This window comes from Phalacrocorax aristotelis, chromosome 2 (genome assembly GCF_949628215.1).
Source record: "Phalacrocorax aristotelis chromosome 2, bGulAri2.1, whole genome shotgun sequence".
NCBI lineage: Eukaryota > Metazoa > Chordata > Aves > Suliformes > Phalacrocoracidae > Phalacrocorax > Phalacrocorax aristotelis.
Genome location: NC_134277.1, coordinates 73563392 through 73582868, shown reverse-complemented (window position 1 = coordinate 73582868; position 19477 = coordinate 73563392). Strand labels below are relative to the sequence as shown.

The window sequence follows — 19477 nt, the reverse complement described above, 5'->3', positions numbered from 1 at the left end:
TAAGATTGTGGTCCAGGATTTGTTCTGGCTGAACTGGTACAAATCTGGCGCAACTTTGCCAGTGTTGGTGCAGTGTCTTTTGTGGAAGAAGTCAGTTTGCGTAGCCAGGAGCAGAGTATCAATCACTGCACCAGAGGTACCAGCTTAAAGAAAATAGTAGTGAAGGCTGATGTAGGTTTTATTGGAATGCCCAGACTTCTGTTATAAGATATGGAACTCAACGTATGCTAAAGGCCAAGTAAGTACAATAACTGCAACAGCACATTTCCAAGAAAATTGTCTTGTTGCAAAGGAACGTGGACTGCAAAGGGGCTTTATGGCATATGCACACTTGATACAGGCACTATCAGTGGTTATTATCAGTTACAATAGCCCATTTGTTTTTAGATTTTTGAAGTTATTTTTTATAACTGTTTGGGGGAGTAGCATGTAAAACAGGGCAGCATGTAGAAATCTAAAACTCCAGCCAAAAGACACCTCCTTTTTGTGTCTACGTGTTGCAGCTGTCTATCTCTTGGCAGCAGGCAGCCTGTATAGAATGTGAGGTTTTAGCACTGAAGCGTGGAAGAGTGAATTAAGGAGTTCTGAACTTAAAACATTCTTCTTTTCTAGGGAATTTCAGTCCTCACCATCGCTTAGTTATTTGGAGACTATTTGTAGGGCTGTTTTTTTTTCTTTCAGTAAGTCCTTGTATTCACAATATGATAAACTGAGACGGGTCGCTAACTCTTCAATTTTCTCAGTAACTCTACAGTTTAGTAATCAGATGAATTGGAGTCAGTTGCACAGATACCCAGCTGGGAGGAAATACAAAAAAAGAGCATGCGTGTATTTTTTTATGGGGAGGAGAGGAGGAAAGGGGAGATTTCAGTTTTTCACAGTGAAATAGACTTTTGTATAAGCCAAATAAATAACATTTTTTTTTAGGGATGTCAGCACAGGACATGTTGTTTCTGCGTAAACTATGGATAGCATCATAGCACCTAGGGCATAGTTAAACCTTTTAATCTCCCCTTGTTACATCTGGAAAGGCAGAGGATTTTGCGAAATGAGCCAGTCAGTGTACCAGCTTCCCTCTGACAACAGGACACTACGAGTATTTGCATTTTGGAGTAAGTAGATGAACGCTTTTGTACCATACAAACAGACTGACAAGGGAGAGGTGTGATAACACATTGTGAGGCTTTCCATTAAAACCAACTTTTTAAAAAAATACGTCGTGCATTCAGTTACACGCTGTTTTCAGAACAGAGGGTGGAAACTGCATCCTCGGCGTTCTGAGGGACAGTGTTAGGGTGATGACCTCCGTCTCCCTCACAGACTAAATTCTTGCCTTTTGCCCAGGCTTTTCATTATTCCAGCCTGGTCTGGGTTACAGTTTTCCCCTCAGCTGAGGCATTCGTACTGCTGTAGTTGTTGCATCTGCAATAGGCAGGCGGAGAAAGCCGGTACGGGCAGTTTTGTGTGCGGGTAGTACTGCTGCCTTGCTGGCAAGGGCTGGGCTTCTCTGGCTTAAAAAGGGATGGTTAAAGTTGTTCAGCTTTTGTGTGTGTGGATGAAGCCTGACTTTTCGCTCCATGAAAAACGCTAAACCTTTCCAAAACATGTAAGTTTTAGCATGCAGAGGCAGTGTGGTGCTTCAGCAGGTTTCGGCTTTTTTTTTTTTTTTTTTTTTTTTGGTTCATAACTTTTGCACAGGTTTTAAGCCCTTGCTCTTCAGGAGACTGGTATTAAAAGGACTGGAAATCATCCGGGGAAGAGGAAAAGGACAAGCTAACCTTGGCACCTGGGGCCTGGCTATTATGTTGCACTTCCTCTGCGGGGCGGCGCGGGGCGCGGGGCCGGCCGGAGTGATGTTCTCACAGCAAATGGAGGAAGTTGCTCTAGCAGAAGCAGCGCTTCTGGATCTCCGCTCGCCTGGGGGATGGGGCAGGGTGGTGAAAGAGGGTTACACAAAGCACCCGGGTGGCGGGGTGGCGGGGGGAAGGAAAAAGTAAAACAGAACACCCCTGATCTCTCAGCTACGTGCAAAGCTCGACTCACTTTTTGGAAAACTGAATACTTTGGGGAGGCCGGGAGGGGTTGGGGAGCAGAGATTGCTTCCCTTGCGGCTGCTGGCGGCGGGGAAGGTACCACGGGAAGGAGCCGGGGAAGGATGGAGTGGGGCGGCCGCTCCTCTCCCTGGTTGCTGACTAAACAGTTATGTCAGCTGGCAGTCCGCTCGGCCTGGGGATTTGCGATATAGCTCCTGGAGGGTGGGGGTGGCTGCGCGGGGGAAGGGAGGGGAAGGGCTGGCCCTGCCACAACAACTGCTGCTCCTGCCTCTCCATCGCGCTCCTCGGGGCAGGGAGGCCCGGCAGCAGCTGCGCTGGGCTGCGGTGTCACCCCCGGGAAGTTTTCACGGTGATGCCCGAGCGAAGGGGACACGCGTGAATCTGCCATCCTTGTTTGTGTAAATGTCATCGCGGTGCCTTGAGTAGCAACCCCAGCTGGAAGGCTGTCCTGTGCGGGAGAGTGTTCCTGTCCGACTGGTACCCATGCCTGCCTTGTTCGCTGAGTCTGGGCCCTTCGGAGCACACGCCTCCGCCAAAACAGTCAGAACCTGTTGCTGGGGCGCGAGGAGCGCACTGGCGTCCGAACCTGGTGCTGTTTGCAGGTGCTTGAGGAGAAGGCAGCCCTGTGGGGCAGAGCTGCGTCTTTGTCCCTCTGCCGGGCTCTGGCTGGAGCTCACGGTGACGGTGCGAAGTGCAGAGGCAGCAGCAGCAGCAAGGCTTGACTGACGCGCTGCCTGCTGGTCTGCCACAGGTAGAGACTTCCCCATCTAAGCACAGCCTGGTGCTGTTAGAAAGTAGGCAGTGAATTCTGGCCGCTGTTCAAGTTGAATGTTTCCTTTCTTGGCCTTGAAGGCAGATGGAGCCCAGGGTAGCCCTTACACAGAGCAGGAGGTATTTATAATCATTCTTTCAGGTTGGTAATGTTAAAATCCTATTTTTCTGTTCTTTTGGTTTTGTTTTCCATAAATCGTGTGCTGTAAAGTTGGAACAGCCTTAGAACAGCTGCAGCTTTTCACCCATGTTCTTCCCTCCCTTCCACCCCCCATTAGGAGTAAGTGAAGGATGGGTTGAATGTGAATCACCTCTATACCTATTTCACTTCTCCTGTCCCAGCAGTGAAAGACAGAGAAGGACCCTGTCCTGACAGGCAAAAAGGGTGTGTGTCTCAATTGTTTGAGGTCAACTGAGTTAGCTGAACACAATTAAAAAAAAAAAAAAGCCTTCTTGATGCTGCTTAAGGTACAGCCTGCCGTGTCCGAAGCGATGTTTGTGGCTGTGCAAGACCAGTTAATGCATTAACCTGCATCTTAATGAACATTAAGATAGATTTTTACTAATGTTAATCTGACTCAGCTGAGCTACCATGGTTGTAGTCGTGAGTGAACCTGTCTGGCCCACATGGACAAGCTTGCTGGAGGCTTTAGTTAGCAGGACAGCACCAGTCAGTGTTTCTAATGGTCTAATTAAGATTATTTGCCTTTTTTTTTTTTTTTTTGCTAAAGGCAAGTGCACCTTGAAAGATGAGTGAAGGCTGTAGAAAAATGTTTATATTGTGATGTGGAAATCTACAGATCTCGCCCAGGAGTTGCTTTATTGTAGCTTTGTGCAGCTCTCATCACCTCAGAGCAGTTCTCAGCTGGGTGTGTTGTGCCTGGCACTCCTTCACAGCACACCTGGATGCTGTGTTATGCACAAGTCAAACGGTAGCATGATTTCATAGGGCCTCACAATTCTTTGCCTTACAGATCTGCTGGGCAGCCGAACCTCTGTCAGTTTGTTCTCATTGATGTACGTGTCTGGTAACCGGTGTGGGAAGGTCATAAAGCACTGAGGTATCCGAGCGACGCCTCAGTCTCCATTCTGCTTTATGCATTACACTGGCAACCAGCCACAAGAGCGAGCGCCTTGTGAGAGGGTGTTAAAACTGATAAAACCTGAATCCCTAAATATCTAGCTGCTTCTCCTGCTTGTTGTAGGTAAAAAGACTTGTTTGTTGGTGTTTTTTTTCTGAGCAGAGGAAAAAGTCTCCAGGGGATAGGAAGCCACTCAGAAGTTACTGTAAAGCCAAATGTACATCCTATGTTTTTTAAAGTACTCAGATTATCCATGGTTCTATGAAAATGGAATTAGTTTAAAAGAAGAAGGATATGTAACTGCTTGAGTGCTTAGACATAGGGTCTGAAATGCTGAATAACCGCAATTCTTGCTAACTTCACAAGGAACGCTTCTGGAAATGGCTCTTGATGCACTGGGTACAAAGCACTACAAGTGCGGGTAAACAGTTCTTTAAAATATTTTGGCACACTGAGAAAGCTTCAGTGAGTGCTACTTGGAAGCTGAACACTTGATTTTCATGGATAAGATCAGTTTAAATAGGTGTGTTTTTCTTCGTTCTGTGTGTATGAGAGAGGGGAACAGGAGGGCAAGTAAAAAAATCAGAGGAAAAGACCTCACTGCTGACTTGGGAGACTTGTTTGACCTTCTGAGCCCCGTGCACTTGTCTGTGGTTTCCAGCCAAAGGCTCTCACTTTGAGAGTGCCTTGCTTCTTGTGCTGAACTATTTTTTGACGCACCGAATGAATGCAATATGTTAACACTCCTGTAAGTCCCAGAATTGCTTGGCTGCCCCTTGCCCTGCCTGCCTCAAGCTGGCTGAAAAGGTACCATTGTTTGTTCTGCAAACAGTGGGTGATGGTTGTTTCCAAGGTGACTATGGCGCTGTTGCTGCCCTCTAGTACAAAAAAAAAAACAACCTGGCTTTAAACACCTGAGAGCATCCCACTGTCACCAGAGCGGGTGGAAGGGAGGGAGAACGATTTGTTAGAACTCTCTGGGCTGGTTATAAAGACGGAGAAGATGTCGGTAAGCAAAGAAGGAGCGATGCATACGTTTGGTTTACGCTACAAAACATTCTTCCTACATGTACATGCGTATAGCTTTTGAAACACATGAGTGTTTCTAAGGATGTGTCGCTGATGAGAAGAAATTAAGGTGAATTTAAGGTCTCTCAAACATACTGATGAACTGTTAGAGGATGTTTTGAGGACTGCTCACGTGAGGGTGTGTGGACTTCCTACGAGAAAAGCTGGAAGGGAACACTCAGCAGTTCTGCTAGACTTGTAGGTTTTCAGATTGTTTTGGAAAACAATTATTTGGGGGTAAAGTATGCATCCCCCAGAAACAGCATCCCAATAGTCAGTTCTCTCATTGCTTTTGTGCATTCTTGGAAGGCCTGTGGTACTCAGAACAGTGACTTATTCTGAAGTGTCTCGGTGGATGGATTAGAAGCGTTTTTTCAGTCCTCTATGCTGCTTGCCCATCTACTGATGCAGCTGTGTAGTGGGGAGGGGGGTTGGAGTGAGCCTGAAAAGAAAAACAAACCAAAACTTTTTTTAATTGGTCATGGATGCTGTTAGCAGAACTTTGCCTCCCCCCCATCAGATTTAGTACAGTTCATACACAGGTTTCAGTAAACATTAACCACTTTTATCAGGGCTCACAGCATGCTGAATGGTTAGCAAAGAGCATGTACTGAGAGAGACAGAGAAAATGAACAAGTCCAAGGTCAAAAGGATGGTAGATTTTTCCTTATTAAAATAAGGGGTGGAGAAGGTTGACAACACTTTGTGGAAAAAGTAGGCCCGTGTGAAAAATGTGGTTCTTGTCCTTAAGCTTTCATCCAGGTGAGAGTATGCAGGGGTACCACAAGGAGGATGTACATCTTTAATATTTCTTCTGCTCTAGTGAGATGACCGGAATCCATCAGACCTCCTTGTGTTCTTGCTGACTGACAGCATGAACTCCTCATGACTCAGATCAATCCAGAGCAGAGTATGATCTTCCCTGTCGCTTGTCACATTTTTATATGGGCCTGCTCCTACCCAGGATCCACAAAGCTCCCACTGACTTCGGCAGTGCAGCGCCAAGTGCAGGCAGCAAGAGATCACAATTTCCTCCCCTCCCTGCCTGCATGAAGCAATGATGCAAAGCCATCCTGGTTAGGATGAGTTGGTTAAGGAACTGTGGTTTAGCAGTTTGCCTCACTTTTCTTTCACTTGGGTGACTTGGATGTTTCTTTATTGCTTTTGAGGGGTGCAGTGCTGCTAATTTTGCTGCAAAATGAATTGCTGTGGTGATTAAAAAAATAGTCGATCAGCTTAGCAATGAAAATGAGGTAAATTGCAGGTAAACTAATGAAATTATTTTAAGTTGAAGTGTGGAAAAAAAGCATTTTGAAAAGAGCATGTGACCTGCCCTAATGAAATTTTTTTAAGCATCTGATGCTATAGTTCAAATTGTAAGTTATTTTTAATTGTGTAAATCAGCATATCCTGTCCCTCCTAGCTCCATTCAAATAATGCTCTGCGAAAGAAGGAAGCAGCAGTATTCACCTGCATGTTTCCTAGAAAACAGCATCATTGAAAGGTTGTACTTCCTTGGAAAAACACAGATTTACTTAAATGATACATCAAACACAGAAGAAATCCAAACCTTCTGTGGCTGATCTGACAGTAGTTTGAGAAACACCCTCCGCTGCATGCCCCTCAAATAAGAAACGTGTGCGCACTGTTAAAAATCTCATCTTTGTGGTGACACAGATGATTCAGTGCAGGAAACGAGAGGAATCTCATTCAGCAGTTAAGCATTTGTGGGGCGGGGGTGTGAGGAGGTCATGGTGTTCAGCACACCCGGTTAGAAACCTTTGAGCTCCTTTCCCTACTGCATTTTATACCGATTTAAATCAGGGCTGATACTTGAAGCATCAGTGTGAGGGGCAAATCCCGTCCTGTTTGTTCCACCTGCATCAGCTGGGAGATGAAAGAGAGGCAAGAGACTTTGTTGTTGGTTTTAAATTTTAACTACAGACATGAGGCATCCAACTCAAAGACATGCTTTGTCATGGGAGGTGCAAGGGCTCAGCTCTCATGTCCTGCTGGAGCTGAGCTGTGGGGTGGCCAGGCTGCTGCACGGAGGAGGGCCACCGCCAGGGCTGCAGTGGTGACTCGTGTTCTTCCTCCTGCTGTGGCTGCGTGGTCCTGGGGGTGGCAGAGGGAAGAGGAGCTTTAGATGCAGGCTTGCAATTACAGCCTCTTGGAAGATGCTGTAGTTCATCTAAATATAAAATATGGACTGTGGTTTTGGTCTTAAATATTTGTGGGATTTTACTGAACCACTACAAACAAACAAAGTAAACAGCAGCGAAAAGTGACACATTTCAGGCCAGATTTATTTTTTATTTTTCTTTAGCAAGGTGATGCGAAGACTTGTATTGTGTGACTCAGTGTTCAAAAGAAAGACATTTTGCAAATTGAGAATTTCTTTGTTCATCTCTTATTCACAAACTTCCTAAAGAGCTTTAGTTTAAATTTTTTCAGGGGACTGGGTTGTAATTTTCTTTTTAACGCTGTTGGTCTTCTCCCACAGCTTTCCAGGTGTTTTCGCCTCCTCCAAATCTAAAAAAAAACCCAAACCAACTAAACTTACTTTCCTAATAAGTAAATCACGTGCTGTATTAGGAGACTTTGTAAAGCCTATGGAGGGAAACCAAATCATGTGTGCTGCTTGAATTCTAAAATACATTCACTTAATACTAAGGGCAGGTTTAATGGGAGCATGTACAAAACGTTATGTGTGTGCGTGTGTTTACTTTGCCTGGAAACCGACCAAGGAATAAAATAAGGAGGACGATTTTTAGATTGCTTTGATGCCTCTGCAAAAGCATTTGCAGTTTTGTGTTTGCTGTAGGTCTCCAACTGATAACCAGTGCTAATGAAGCGTCTTTTCATACAGTTTTATTGAAATTATTTATGCAAATACAGTGCAAACTTTATTGCAATAGCAATCATTTCCAGTGCACAGCTGGTAAACAAAAACATTACCATTCATTCTCCGGTGCCTCAATAGCTTCTGCTTGGTTCTCGCAGTTGCAGCTGGCTGTGTGTCCTCCCAGCATTTATTCCTTGACTCCAGCAGACCCGCAGGTTTTGCCTGCTCATAGAACCGAGGTGCAGGAAGGGCCTGAAGGTTCTCTTGAAGAACGACTCATCCTGTTTTGCCTTTTTTCTTTTTTTTTTTTTTTTTTTAACCTCTGGAAAAATACTTGTATTGTCAGTCTGCGAGACCACAGTCCTGTTCCCCTCCGAAACTGTTTCATAAAGCGTTCTCAGAGGACAGTTAGGTGCACTGCGGGCTGGAAGAATTACATGTGTCTCCTTTTTAGATACCCTTGCAAAGGCTTCAGTGCGAGAGTACTCGCTTAAATCTCCTAACACGCAAAGTCTTTTGATAATATAGTGAAGGGATTCATTGTGTCTTCTCTCCTTCAGCTGGGCTCCCCCTGTCTGGGGAGGACAGTCTCGTTACTCCCAAACTCCCGTGGACAGGTTTGGCTTGGTAGAAAATTCTTGTTGGGCAAGATGTGAGAGGCCTCTGTGCCATGTGAGTGCCAGGAGAAAATGGGGTGGATGCCCCACCGCAGCCTTGGGGCAGCCAGGAGTGGTCGGGGGGCTTTTTTTTTTTTTTTTTTTTAATTTCCTATCAACATGCAGGTGGGCCTCAATTCATTTCTCCTCTTAGGGAAACTTTCACTGATTTTCCCACTGAACTTCAGTTACAGAGTGTGATTTGGGGGTTTTTTGTTTAATTACTGAGCTCAGTAGAATGGAGCAGGTGACAGATATTCATTAATGAGCTATGCTACTTAAATGCCATTTAGGAACACTTTTGCATTGACTTGCTTGGGTCATATCTTAGGGCAAGCAGGATTTGGCTGCAGCCATGCAGGTGCCAGCTGTGTTTGGGGCAGGCAGTGGTGCCCAGCATTTCAGCGTCAGGAGCCAGAGTTCCCTAGGCCAAGGGCAGACTATACGGCATGCTCCCATCCTGCAGCAGCACCCGGGCATCCATAGCCCTGTTTGGGCTTCCTGGCGCAGGGTGCTGACCAGAATAACCATCTAGACGGGCTACACGTGGGCTGGCGGCCACGAGCCGAGCATCCCCGTTACGAGGTGGCAGGGGGTCTAGAGAGGTGGCCTAGCGCACACCGAAGTCACTGCTCTGCCTGGCTTAAAAGCCTGGCTTGTTTTAGTCTTGCAGCTCTCGTGTAGGGTCTTACATTCAAAGCGCTAATGACTTCCTTGTTGAGACCCAGACTCTTTAAATTTTTATTAAAGGGATTGTCTGTACTGACATTTAGCTAGCACCAGATGTTGGCTTTTAGTTACCAGTGTGGAGGTGGCATAGCTAATAAAGGCAAGGGTAAGAAACTTGTGAGAAACTGCCTGTCAGATGTGGCTTTGTGTACTGCAGCCTGTGTGATGTCTGTCGCTTCTTCATGGGCCAGCGTTCTACAAGAAAGCTTTTTTCTTTCCTTCTTCTTTTTCTTCTATACTCTTGACTGGCCAAGTGTTTTCCAAGCACATGTCTTTTTCAGGTGGCCTTGCTCTTTTGTTAGAGGCTAGCTAATGCAGGGAGAGTGCAAAGGTAGTTCAGTGGCAGATTTGGGGATTTTTCCCTTGTATTTTGGTATTTCTTCTGTACATAACTTTCCTGTAGATCATACTTCTCCCCCTCAATCTCTTTTGGCCATACCCTCCCTCAGAAAATGTCAGCAAGCAATTGTTTCCTTTGCAGAACTGCGAGCCCCTAGACAGAGGCTTTTCCAGTTTTATGAATGCACCATTTGTTGCTGAGGGCACAACTGTTCGATATAACTGGCTGCATCCCACTCTGCTTGGGACCAGCATGCACTACAGCCAGGCTATGCATAAACCAGATTTTTGTATTAAATGGCACCATTTTGTCCACAGCAGCAGTCTGTCTGTCTGTCTTTTGTGTGTGCGCATGTGAGACTTGCAGTTTTCAGATGCAAAATATATAAAGAGCATCAGTTTTGCAGAAACACATATTACTCAGTGAGTGTACCGTGCTATTTTAAGGTTTATTTTTTTAGGGAGTTCCTGATGAGTGATATTTCTTCATTATTTTGTGTGGGCGGGCTGAGGCAAAAGCACATTTTAAAATATTTTATAAAATGGATGCATGGTATAACATTACAAATGTAGTTGTTTTATTGGGGACGCACTCAGTTATAACTTAACTGAAAATACACGTAACACTTTGGAAGTGTTTGTGCTCATTTATGTTTTATTGTGTCATCAACCCACTGTAGTCCCGCCCCCCCCCCCGTCTTTTCTTCTAAGTGCCACAGGGCTGGAGACTGTATAGATGTAACCACTTAAAGATGCACTGTGCTTTACATTTTTAACTGTGTCTAGGAAATACCATCTGATGTCAAACCTGGGGCTCTTTCTCCCCGCCTTCCCTGCTCACCCCCCTCCTAAGGTCAGCGCAAGTCACTGGTTTTGGCCAGAATGGTGCGCACAACTCCAGGTTGCTGCGCTGGGCCAGGACGTGTTGGGGGAGGCTGGAGGGGCTGCACAGCCATCAAGCGCCACTCCCATTGTAGTTGAGATACAGTCTTTAATATTTCCCAGCACAGGTTTCTACAGAGCACACACATCTGCAGCACTTGGTTTACACTGAAAATAATGCAACACCAGCCTTCTGGCGGACTGGGAGGTGCATGAGGAGGGGGCGGAGGCGCAGCTGGGGGTTAGTGGGTACCGCACTGTTTGCATGCCGTTTCTCTGTCGTTTCCCCTTTGGCCCTGAAAAGCAGCTTTTGGAAAGCGCCGTCCCCATCCTCAGTTTACGCGAGTGCAGGCTGTAAAACAGGGAGGTTGCATGAGGCTCTGGTCCCAGCAGCTGAATCACAGCTTAGGCTTTTAGTCCACGCTGCCTGCCTCATTTGTCTCAACACCCAGAGTTTCTCCTCGGAAGCACAGTGGGCTCTTTTCCCCAACTCTCCTCTCTCATACCTGGCTGAGTCCCTCCCCAGAAAAAAAGAACATCTGCAAAGCAATCCCATCAGCTTAGAAATTGCCTGCTTGTGTTTCAGTAAAAATACTTTCCATGATCCATCATTGTTGTGTTTAAGAAGTGGGGAAAACTGGAAACACCTCTAATTTTCCCTCTTTAAAGAAGGCGGTACTGAGTGGAGAGGGTGAGGATTCCCCACCTCACCCTGCTTTGGGCACTTGAATGAGTCTAAGCTTTGGGCAGGCTTGCCTGAAACGTGATAATCCATCCACCAAATAGAAATAATTTTTAAAAGTACAGCTTTGCAGCCTGTCTGTGGAGGTTTCCACCCCCCCCCCCCCCGCCTTACCATGTTCCTTCATATATTCTCTGCCCACATAATGTTACCCGCGGGATGAGGGTGGGAGGGGGAAGCTTGTCCTCATTCATGTGACTGCAGCACAGTTAATAATTGTACCAGACTTCGGGCACTCGCGTGACCAAAGGGATTGATGGGATTCGTAACCAGACAGAAGTTTTTCAGGCACATCTTCGTGCCCCGGCATCCCAGCAGATTCAGAGTAGGAGCCAGATCTGCTTTCTCTGTGATTGCTCATTTGTTATGAGCTGGCTAGCATATAGCGTGCAGAGACAAAGGCCGCCCTGGCCTGAAAAGCCCCCAAAGAAAAGCAGTATAGTAAATACATCTGTAAAACGGTGTTCAAGTTACAGACTGCATGCGTCTCACGCGCTCTTGCTTGCTCCATCTTCCCCCACCCCCGGCTGCCTTAAAAAAGGGATGGCAAAATAGTTTGATAAAATGCATCAAGTGCTAAACTGTTGATATGATTAAAAAAAAAAAAAAGAGGAGTCTTCGCTCAGGCATACGTTTCCAACACTTTAATCTTTTATGGGCTGCATACTTGCTGTGGGAGTGGAAGGGGATGTTGCAGGCTTAATTTCAGTGTATTTAGAGATCTTTCCCACAGCATGAAAACTCCCCAGAAAACATGTCAAACAACGGCCTGGAAACCAGGAAGTTTCTGATGCCTAGCGCTCATTGCTCTGAGGGATTTGCTGTGCTCTGGAGGTCATGTAATAATCTTTCGTCTTTGTTGTCTTCTCTAAATTTATTTTACACATGATGGAGGGATATGTGTGTGTTGCTGAGATTTTAGGGGTCCTCATTTCTGTAGTGTGTTTTTGCCCCTGGTTCTTTTGTTACTGCACTCCCATGATTAATACATCTGCTGCTTAAAATGGCTACTGAAGCACTATCAAGTTCTTGCCGCTGGTTACCAACTGCTTAACCCCTGTCAAAAACCACCCAGCACAGCTTTTGAGTTAACGCTTTTGTTGCTTAGCAGTTATATTTCTCATCTTTGGACTATCCATTAACCCTGTGAATACTGTACACAGTGAAGGCAAAAATCTGCCGTGGTGATGATGGTATGTCCTGATGCTGTGATCACTGCTGCTGCCCCCACACCATGCTCTGGTGAGATTTGCGTGGCATGCAGTCTTCAGGGTGTGTGCTTTTGGGGTTTTTTTTTGATTTGTTTTCCCACCCCCTTACCCTACTTTGTATAGTTTTGGGGTTTTTTTGAGGAGCTGCATAAGTTGCTAACTTAGAAATGCAGTGATGAAGGCGGGAAGTCTGGCACTTGAGGGCTGGTAGTGCTGGTGAGTTGATAAAGAAGATCCAGTTCCCTACAGTAAAGAAATTGCGCGTCCAGTTTCAGTCTGCGATAGACTCGGCGTGTTGTTTTCTGGCATCTCCTTTCCTTGTGCCTATGTTTGTGCTGGAGTGTGATGGAGCGTGAAAGGAGTCGGAGGAGAGAAGGGGCTGCAGCTTGGGTCTGGTTGCCAAACCCCCCCACCTCAACCAAAAGGAGACTTAACTGGAACATACCACAAAACAGGTTAGGCAGGACGCTGAAGCCAGATACAAACCTTCTCCCGTGCTTTAAGGCATCTTCAGTACACCCTCCTCCCTCTACCCTTTCAGGATTTCCCCCTCTCCTCCCCGGTATAATGTAGTCCTGTGCCGACTGGGTTTGAACGTGGGGCAGGTGGATGGCTGCAGCGCTTGCTCGCCTGATGCCAGCTGTTTCTTAAGAAACAGAGGGTGCACTTGTCTGTGCCCATCATCCTGTCGCAGAGGCAGCACTCTGTGCGGCATGTGCCTCTGTGTGTGTGTGTGTGCGCGCCTTCCTGCCCTCCGACGGGTTGCCTTGCGAACAGTCCCAGCTGAAAAGTAGCGGGGGAGGAAGAGCAGTGAGGAGACAGGGAATGCTGTCGGGTGGAGCTTGGAGGGCTGATCCTCCGCATAGTTAATCATTACTTGTAGCATAACCTGTTCCTGTTTTCTAGAGGTTTCACTGGCACCCGCAGCCCAAAGCATATGAGGAATATGTGATACACTGCTTTCCGAGCAAGATGGTTTGCCTTGCAGCAGCAAACCCAGTGTCCAATACAAGACATCGTTTCTTCTCTAACATGTTTATGCCTAATTGTTCAGTAAACATACCATATATAGTCCGGTTCGTGCTCGCTATAACACCCTGCCGCAAGGCGAATTTGCTGGTACTGCACAGATTCCTCAGCTCCTGGTAACCAGCTGACAAATAGGATGTTGCCATATGTAACATAAATATTCCACGCAACTGGGGTTTTTTACACTCCTGCTCATAGTGCATAAAGCACATGTTTCTGACCGCGTCAGTCTGAAGTCTAAGACTTTGAGAAATGGAGAATTATTCAAAACAAGGTGCCTTATCAAAGGATGGTCGGGGTCCCACACGTGCGTTTCTGTTGCAGAATAAAGATTCTACTCTTTCTGTAAACGCCAGATGAAGCTTGTGTTTATGAATCAATGTTTCAGGGACTTTCTTCTTTCTTTTTTCTCCTCTCTCCACTTTAAATCCCTGTTGCGTCCTAGGTGATGGGTCCCAAGCTAGAGCTATGATTCACTGAGGACTTTCTCTTTTCATTCTCGCATCTTTCACAGAATTTCTCCCCTTCCTCTGTGCCCTCTTTTTGTTTAGCCCATGCTAGCAGGGTACTGAGCACGCAGGGGACATGAAGAGCAGCAGCACTGTGGCTGGATTCAAAGCTTTCTTAATCAGCTGTTACATATGGTTTGCTTTCAGCTTTTTCCTTTTTTTTCCCCATCTTTATTTTTTTTAACATTGTGAAGTGACTTTAGTAACATTTGGACTCTTTCTGTGTTAGCAGAAGTGGTTGAGGAAAAGCAGATGAAGCCTGCCTACCTAGACTGGGGTGGGGCATTTTTGCCTTTTTTGTGCCTCCTACTTATTGACCTGTTCCTTGATGTGTGAGAAGACAGTGCAGTGGTGTGGACCACAGATAACCTTGCACGGAGCTTTCTGGCTGACTGTTCGGTGATGGCTGTTAGCACCCGGGTCCAGCAGTTTAGCAGCTGGCAATGTCTCCTGTACATGGTTGCTTAATAAGAGAGGGTGCTGGTTAGATGCAGATCCATACAGGTGCATTTTCCTCCAGTGACTTGCTTCTTATTTAGGCAACGCTTCCAAAAGGGGAGACTTTGCAGGGGGGAATGTATGGGTGTTACATAAATGGACAGGACATGCATTTCTCTGACTTGTGTCTCATTGGCCTCGTCAGAGTGAATTATGTCTGACTGCTTGGCAGTTAATTGGACCATCCTTCCCATTTCCTAAGCTGATAAGCCCCTCACTGTCTGCCTCAATCAGGCTTCTTTGTTTGAGAAGTTACTAATGCTGCAGAAGAACAGAATAACTACTTTCCTGCGTACTGTAACCATGTGAAGTGCTCTGATCAATAAGTCTATGAAGATTCACCATATTTCTTCAGCAAAATCCTTTCACAAGACTTACTTGTACCGTAACACTAGTAGCAGTTGACGGGCACTGAAAAGTAGTTGTAGTCGGTGTATTTAATACATACCTTGTCTCTTTTTGAAAGAATTGCATTTGTGTTTAAGTTATCCTGTGAGCAGCTTTATTCTGGCAGATCCTAGTAGCCATGTGGGGTACCACGGGTGTCTGTAATTGTCTGTCTATCAGGATCGGGTCTCAGAAATGCCTTCCTTTTACCACAAAGCCTTCAGACTGGGCTTGTCTTTCTTGATGTGTCTGGACGGTGCCTAGCTTAAAGTGGGTGTTGCCAGAAGGTGAGTAATAAATGATGATTAATCGTCTCTGAGCTATGGATGAGTTTGTATGAAAAAGCACTTGGCTAAAGGCTGTGCTTAAACAAGCTCATCAAAATTAACCACGCAGGAGACAGTAGCGTAGCATCCCAAAGGCCTGATCCTTCATCTCTCGGCTGGTTTTCTTTTGATTTCTGTGGATTTATTGCATCTGATTGGTGGATGAACAGGGGTACCTTTGTCTCCAGTGTTAAATGATATCAGTATTACAGACTGCAAATGGACTGAGTGATACAGAATTCTATGCACTAAAAGTAACCACCGTTTTTTTTAGATCGCTCAGTAATCTTTTTAATGCAAAAGTGTGGTAATGAACCTTGCAGGTAGGCATCCTCGAGTTTGTACCATTGAGTCTATGATACAAATGCATAGGAAACATGCAAAGATACCAATTCCTGTGTTAATTACATCTGGAAGTTGAAAAGTAATTTTATTCTACCAGAGACCACTTGTCCTTTGCTGTCAAAACTGTAAATTAATGGAAATAGAAAGCCTAAAGCCATAGTGATTTTTAAAACAGTTTCCACTCTGAGTTTACATGTTGATTTGAGCAATGCATTTCATCTGTTTGATCATACAGTTATTTCTAAAACCTTTTGAAAAGTAGGATTCGTTACAGAAATCTTCCTTCTCCCCCATCCTACGACTACTTCTGGCAGCTTTCAGGGCCCTGAGCACACAAAGCGAGTATTGGAGTATTTGCTCCTTGCACAAAGTTTGGAAGGACTGGGCTTTTTTGTTCTTGAAAAGCTTTCCAAAATGGGGTTTTTCCTGACTTAGGCATAGAGGATGTAAAGTATGCAAAGAAAATAAATGTGCATTGCACTGTGAGCCTACATTTGTAGGTACACTCCGACCTCGGGAAGCAACCACCCATTAATTTTTCATTGTACCTCTGAGTTGGTGTTGCTGAGCCCCAGGACAAGTGTGGCATCGCCGGAGCACAAGGAGAGGACGTGGATCCTGTTGAGTTCAAGTGGCCGTTGGAGGTGTTCAGCCGTTATTTGTTCGTTAGTCTGGGAGGTGCAGGGACTCAGGTGAGCTGAGCGTGGGGCCCAGTCAGTGGGGCAGGATCTGGCAGAGAGGCTACGGGAGGCAACTGTCAGCAGTGGCTGGATCGCTGTCCCTTCCTCCCAAGGACTTGTCGGCGTTCATCAGAGCCTGGACAGCCTGCCGATGACCTCTCGTACTGTGACTTCTTTTATTAGCATTTTTATTGCCTGACATTCAAGGTGATGGGCGGAGAATTTGCATTTGGATTTTAAAGTTTCTGGGAGAGTGTTTGTGCTCTGTATCTTGTCTGAACCTTACCCAAAGCTGGTTCAAGACCAGCTAGCAGCCACTGATTCAAAGGCCTTTGCCATCTGCCATGAGATGAGTGAGCTTCAGTCTTTTTGAGTGGAGGTGATGAGGAAAGAGGGGGAGGAGGTGTATGTGTCTTAAAAAAGAGTTGAAAAATGAAAACTGGATACAAGCTACTACTCACTATGAAGTTCTTGGGAAGAAAGATGCTGTGTATGTAGTAGTTAATGTGAATCTCACTCTGCATGCATGGTAGCACACTTACGTGGCTTATGGGAGAGCAGCTCGGTAGGCTGCGGTGGAGTCTTAGCAACTGTGAATGGAGAGGAAGCAGGAGGCAGCCTGGCTTCCCTAAAAGAGCTAGGGGAACATCAGGGATGGAGGAGTTTAGGAAGTGTTTAGCCTGAAAATTAGGGCAACTTGAAAACTAATTAACTGCTATGCCTGTGTGTTCATGTATGTATAGGACCTTAAGCACAGAGAGGTTTGGGGTGAGTCTGGAAAGGGTCCATGTTTAAGGAATGTAGTTCTTCTGGCTTCTGAGATAGCTTTTTGTGTAGACAGCATGGAAAACGATTACAAAAACAAGTATTGCAAGACACTTAATGAGATGGGAAACTGGCAGTGCTAAGGCTGTGGCTCTTGGACTCGAGTGATTGTGAGAGAATTGCAGGGTTTTTTTCTGCTTTCTTTTTCCAAGCAAACATTTTCTGACTCGTGAACAACAACGAGTGGAGTTTATCCTATGGGCTTCAAGTCAGCAACCCCAAAAATGCACTGAAAATCTCTCTTGACTTTTGGGATGAGGAGCTGTGACAGCAACTGGACTCAAGGAGAAAAAAAAGATACTTTTAACGTTTGCTGGCAATTCAACCAGTGTTGTCGGAGACTTCATCTGCTGAGATGTCAAACCATCCGCTTCCACCGTTTTGGATCAGGTTGACTGGGACTGTCCAGACCAGTTTTTAGGGAGCTTAGTCAGCTTCCTAATTTCCAGGTATACTGAGAGAATCATCAGGGACAGGAATGGAGAGAGATTTTCAGTAAGTTCCTCTGCATGTAAGATGCTGGGCTGCCAGGAGGATTTTCAATTGGAGATCACCAGGCAGCTTTATTATGGGCCCTGTCTTCTCTTGCATGCGGCTCTACCAAGCTTTAACCATTTGTACATGTCAGGTGTTTAGCTTCAGGCCACATTTGTTTTGGTTGCACGAAAAATAAGTTCTCGTGAATGTGCTTTACTTTGTAGGCACTTCTGTTCTGTATGGAGTAAGGGTAGCTTGAAAGTTGTCTGATAAGATTTGCACAGCTTGCCAAAAGCCACCAGTCTCCTAAATAAAAACAAAGGCCCAGAAGTTCGTAAATACCTGTGTATGTGATGTAAACAAACTTCCTGTTGCAGGGGCCATGTAGCCCTCCCTTGCAGAGCACAGCTTGCACTGGGACCTTTGTAGCTTCTGTTGAAGCTAATGGGTGTCTTCCATAGAATTGGGCTATTAGTATCAATTCATTAGCAGGACTGAGGCCTTGATTTGTAATGAGCCCTTAAGTGTAATTTGCAATAGCCTGCTGACTGTCTCTTACTAAGCTGCCGTGGGTGCAAGAAGGAAACAGATTGAGGCTGGAGTAATATTCACCTTCGCTTCCAGTCAGGAGGAGTATCTGGAGCAAAAAGGAATGTGCCACACCTAGGATCTCCGGAGTTGGCTTTTCTGGGAACTTAGGCCACAGAGAATGAAATACCCCTGATGCTGTATATGCAGGGTGAAGGTGGCTGCTATCTTTAAAAATATGCATATGAAAACGGAACTGGAAGTTACTGCAGAGCAGCATTTGCAGGTATCAGAGTGAGGAAATTTTTAGAAACCAGACCTGGAAGGTTTTACAGCAGCGAGTATCTCAGGATACCCCCTGACGTTTCTCATTTGCTTTGCTCAAGTGTTGAAAGAACCCCTAGTTTCCGTAGTAATAGCTAGCAATTAATAAAGTACTTCAGGATTTTGTTTTGTTTTGATTATATAGAGTGTGTATGTATAATGTGTATTTTAATGTGCATTTAGAAACTCCTTTCTGCTTGATTATGGAAGAGGAGACTGTGGAAAGAGTATTTTAAGTTCTTTGACAGGACACTTGATTGAAGTCATTTATTCATGTTAAGCACCCCAGAGCAATATTGGATAGCTCTGTCCTCCTCTGTTTCAAGAAACTCCTCAGAGTGAAAGAAAAATCCCTTTTTTGTTTGTTTTCCAAGAGAAAAAAAAGGAATTTCAAAATGGGTTAAACAGTTTAGCGATTCGTATTCCATTTCTTGCAAACTTCCCCCTCCCCCCTGAGCCCAACCACTCTTCCCCTCTGCTTTTGCCCACAGAATTACCATGCAACTAATTTTAGAGGTGGCTTTACACATTTGTTTTAAAAACGCTGCAGTCTTCATCTCTGGTAATCCACCAGGTGGAAGCAGATGTGTAGAATATCTGTACATGTATTTGTAAACCTTGAGTTTGAGCTGAGGGGGGTTTCTAAGAGGGCAGCTTATGTGCAAAGGCAAAGGAACCCTCGGCAGTGTAAAACTGTCAGTAAAGCAAAAATTTGCAGTTAACCACTAGCTGGATTCGTTGGTGGTTTTTTGTTCATGTGGTGGTCTGGGTGACATTGTATTAGCCAATTCTTCTGATGGATGGTTAGAGATCAGTTGCCTGGCTGTTCCGAATTACAACAGGGAGAAGGCTATCGGGGAGGGGATGGGGAGGATAAGATAGGAAGTGGTTTCTTCGAGGTGGGTGCTCTTCTTGTGCTAACAGAACTTTTGGTCTATTAGCCACGAGTGTGCTTTTCTGACCTGCAGGAGCTTGTTGGTAGCTTACTGGTGTCTTCTTCCCTTCCACCTGCCTTCCTGTTAAGCACCTGGCATCCCTGTAGGTACTCTGCTCTTGCAAAAAGCGGCATCTTTGAAGTTTGGGGGATATCCCTTTTGTATTCAGCCCTCACAGTGGTTTTGCTTTGAGTGCATCTTTGTCTGGAAATATGCTAAAAGTGCTAAAATTTTT

General features: G+C 45.4%; 1 protein-coding gene across 10 annotated transcripts in view; it reads left to right on the top strand.

The window, feature by feature from the left end:
* RREB1 (ras responsive element binding protein 1) overlaps window positions 1-19477 on the top strand; it is a 126325-nt gene that overhangs the window by 20089 nt on the left and 86759 nt on the right. The window lies entirely within an intron of this gene.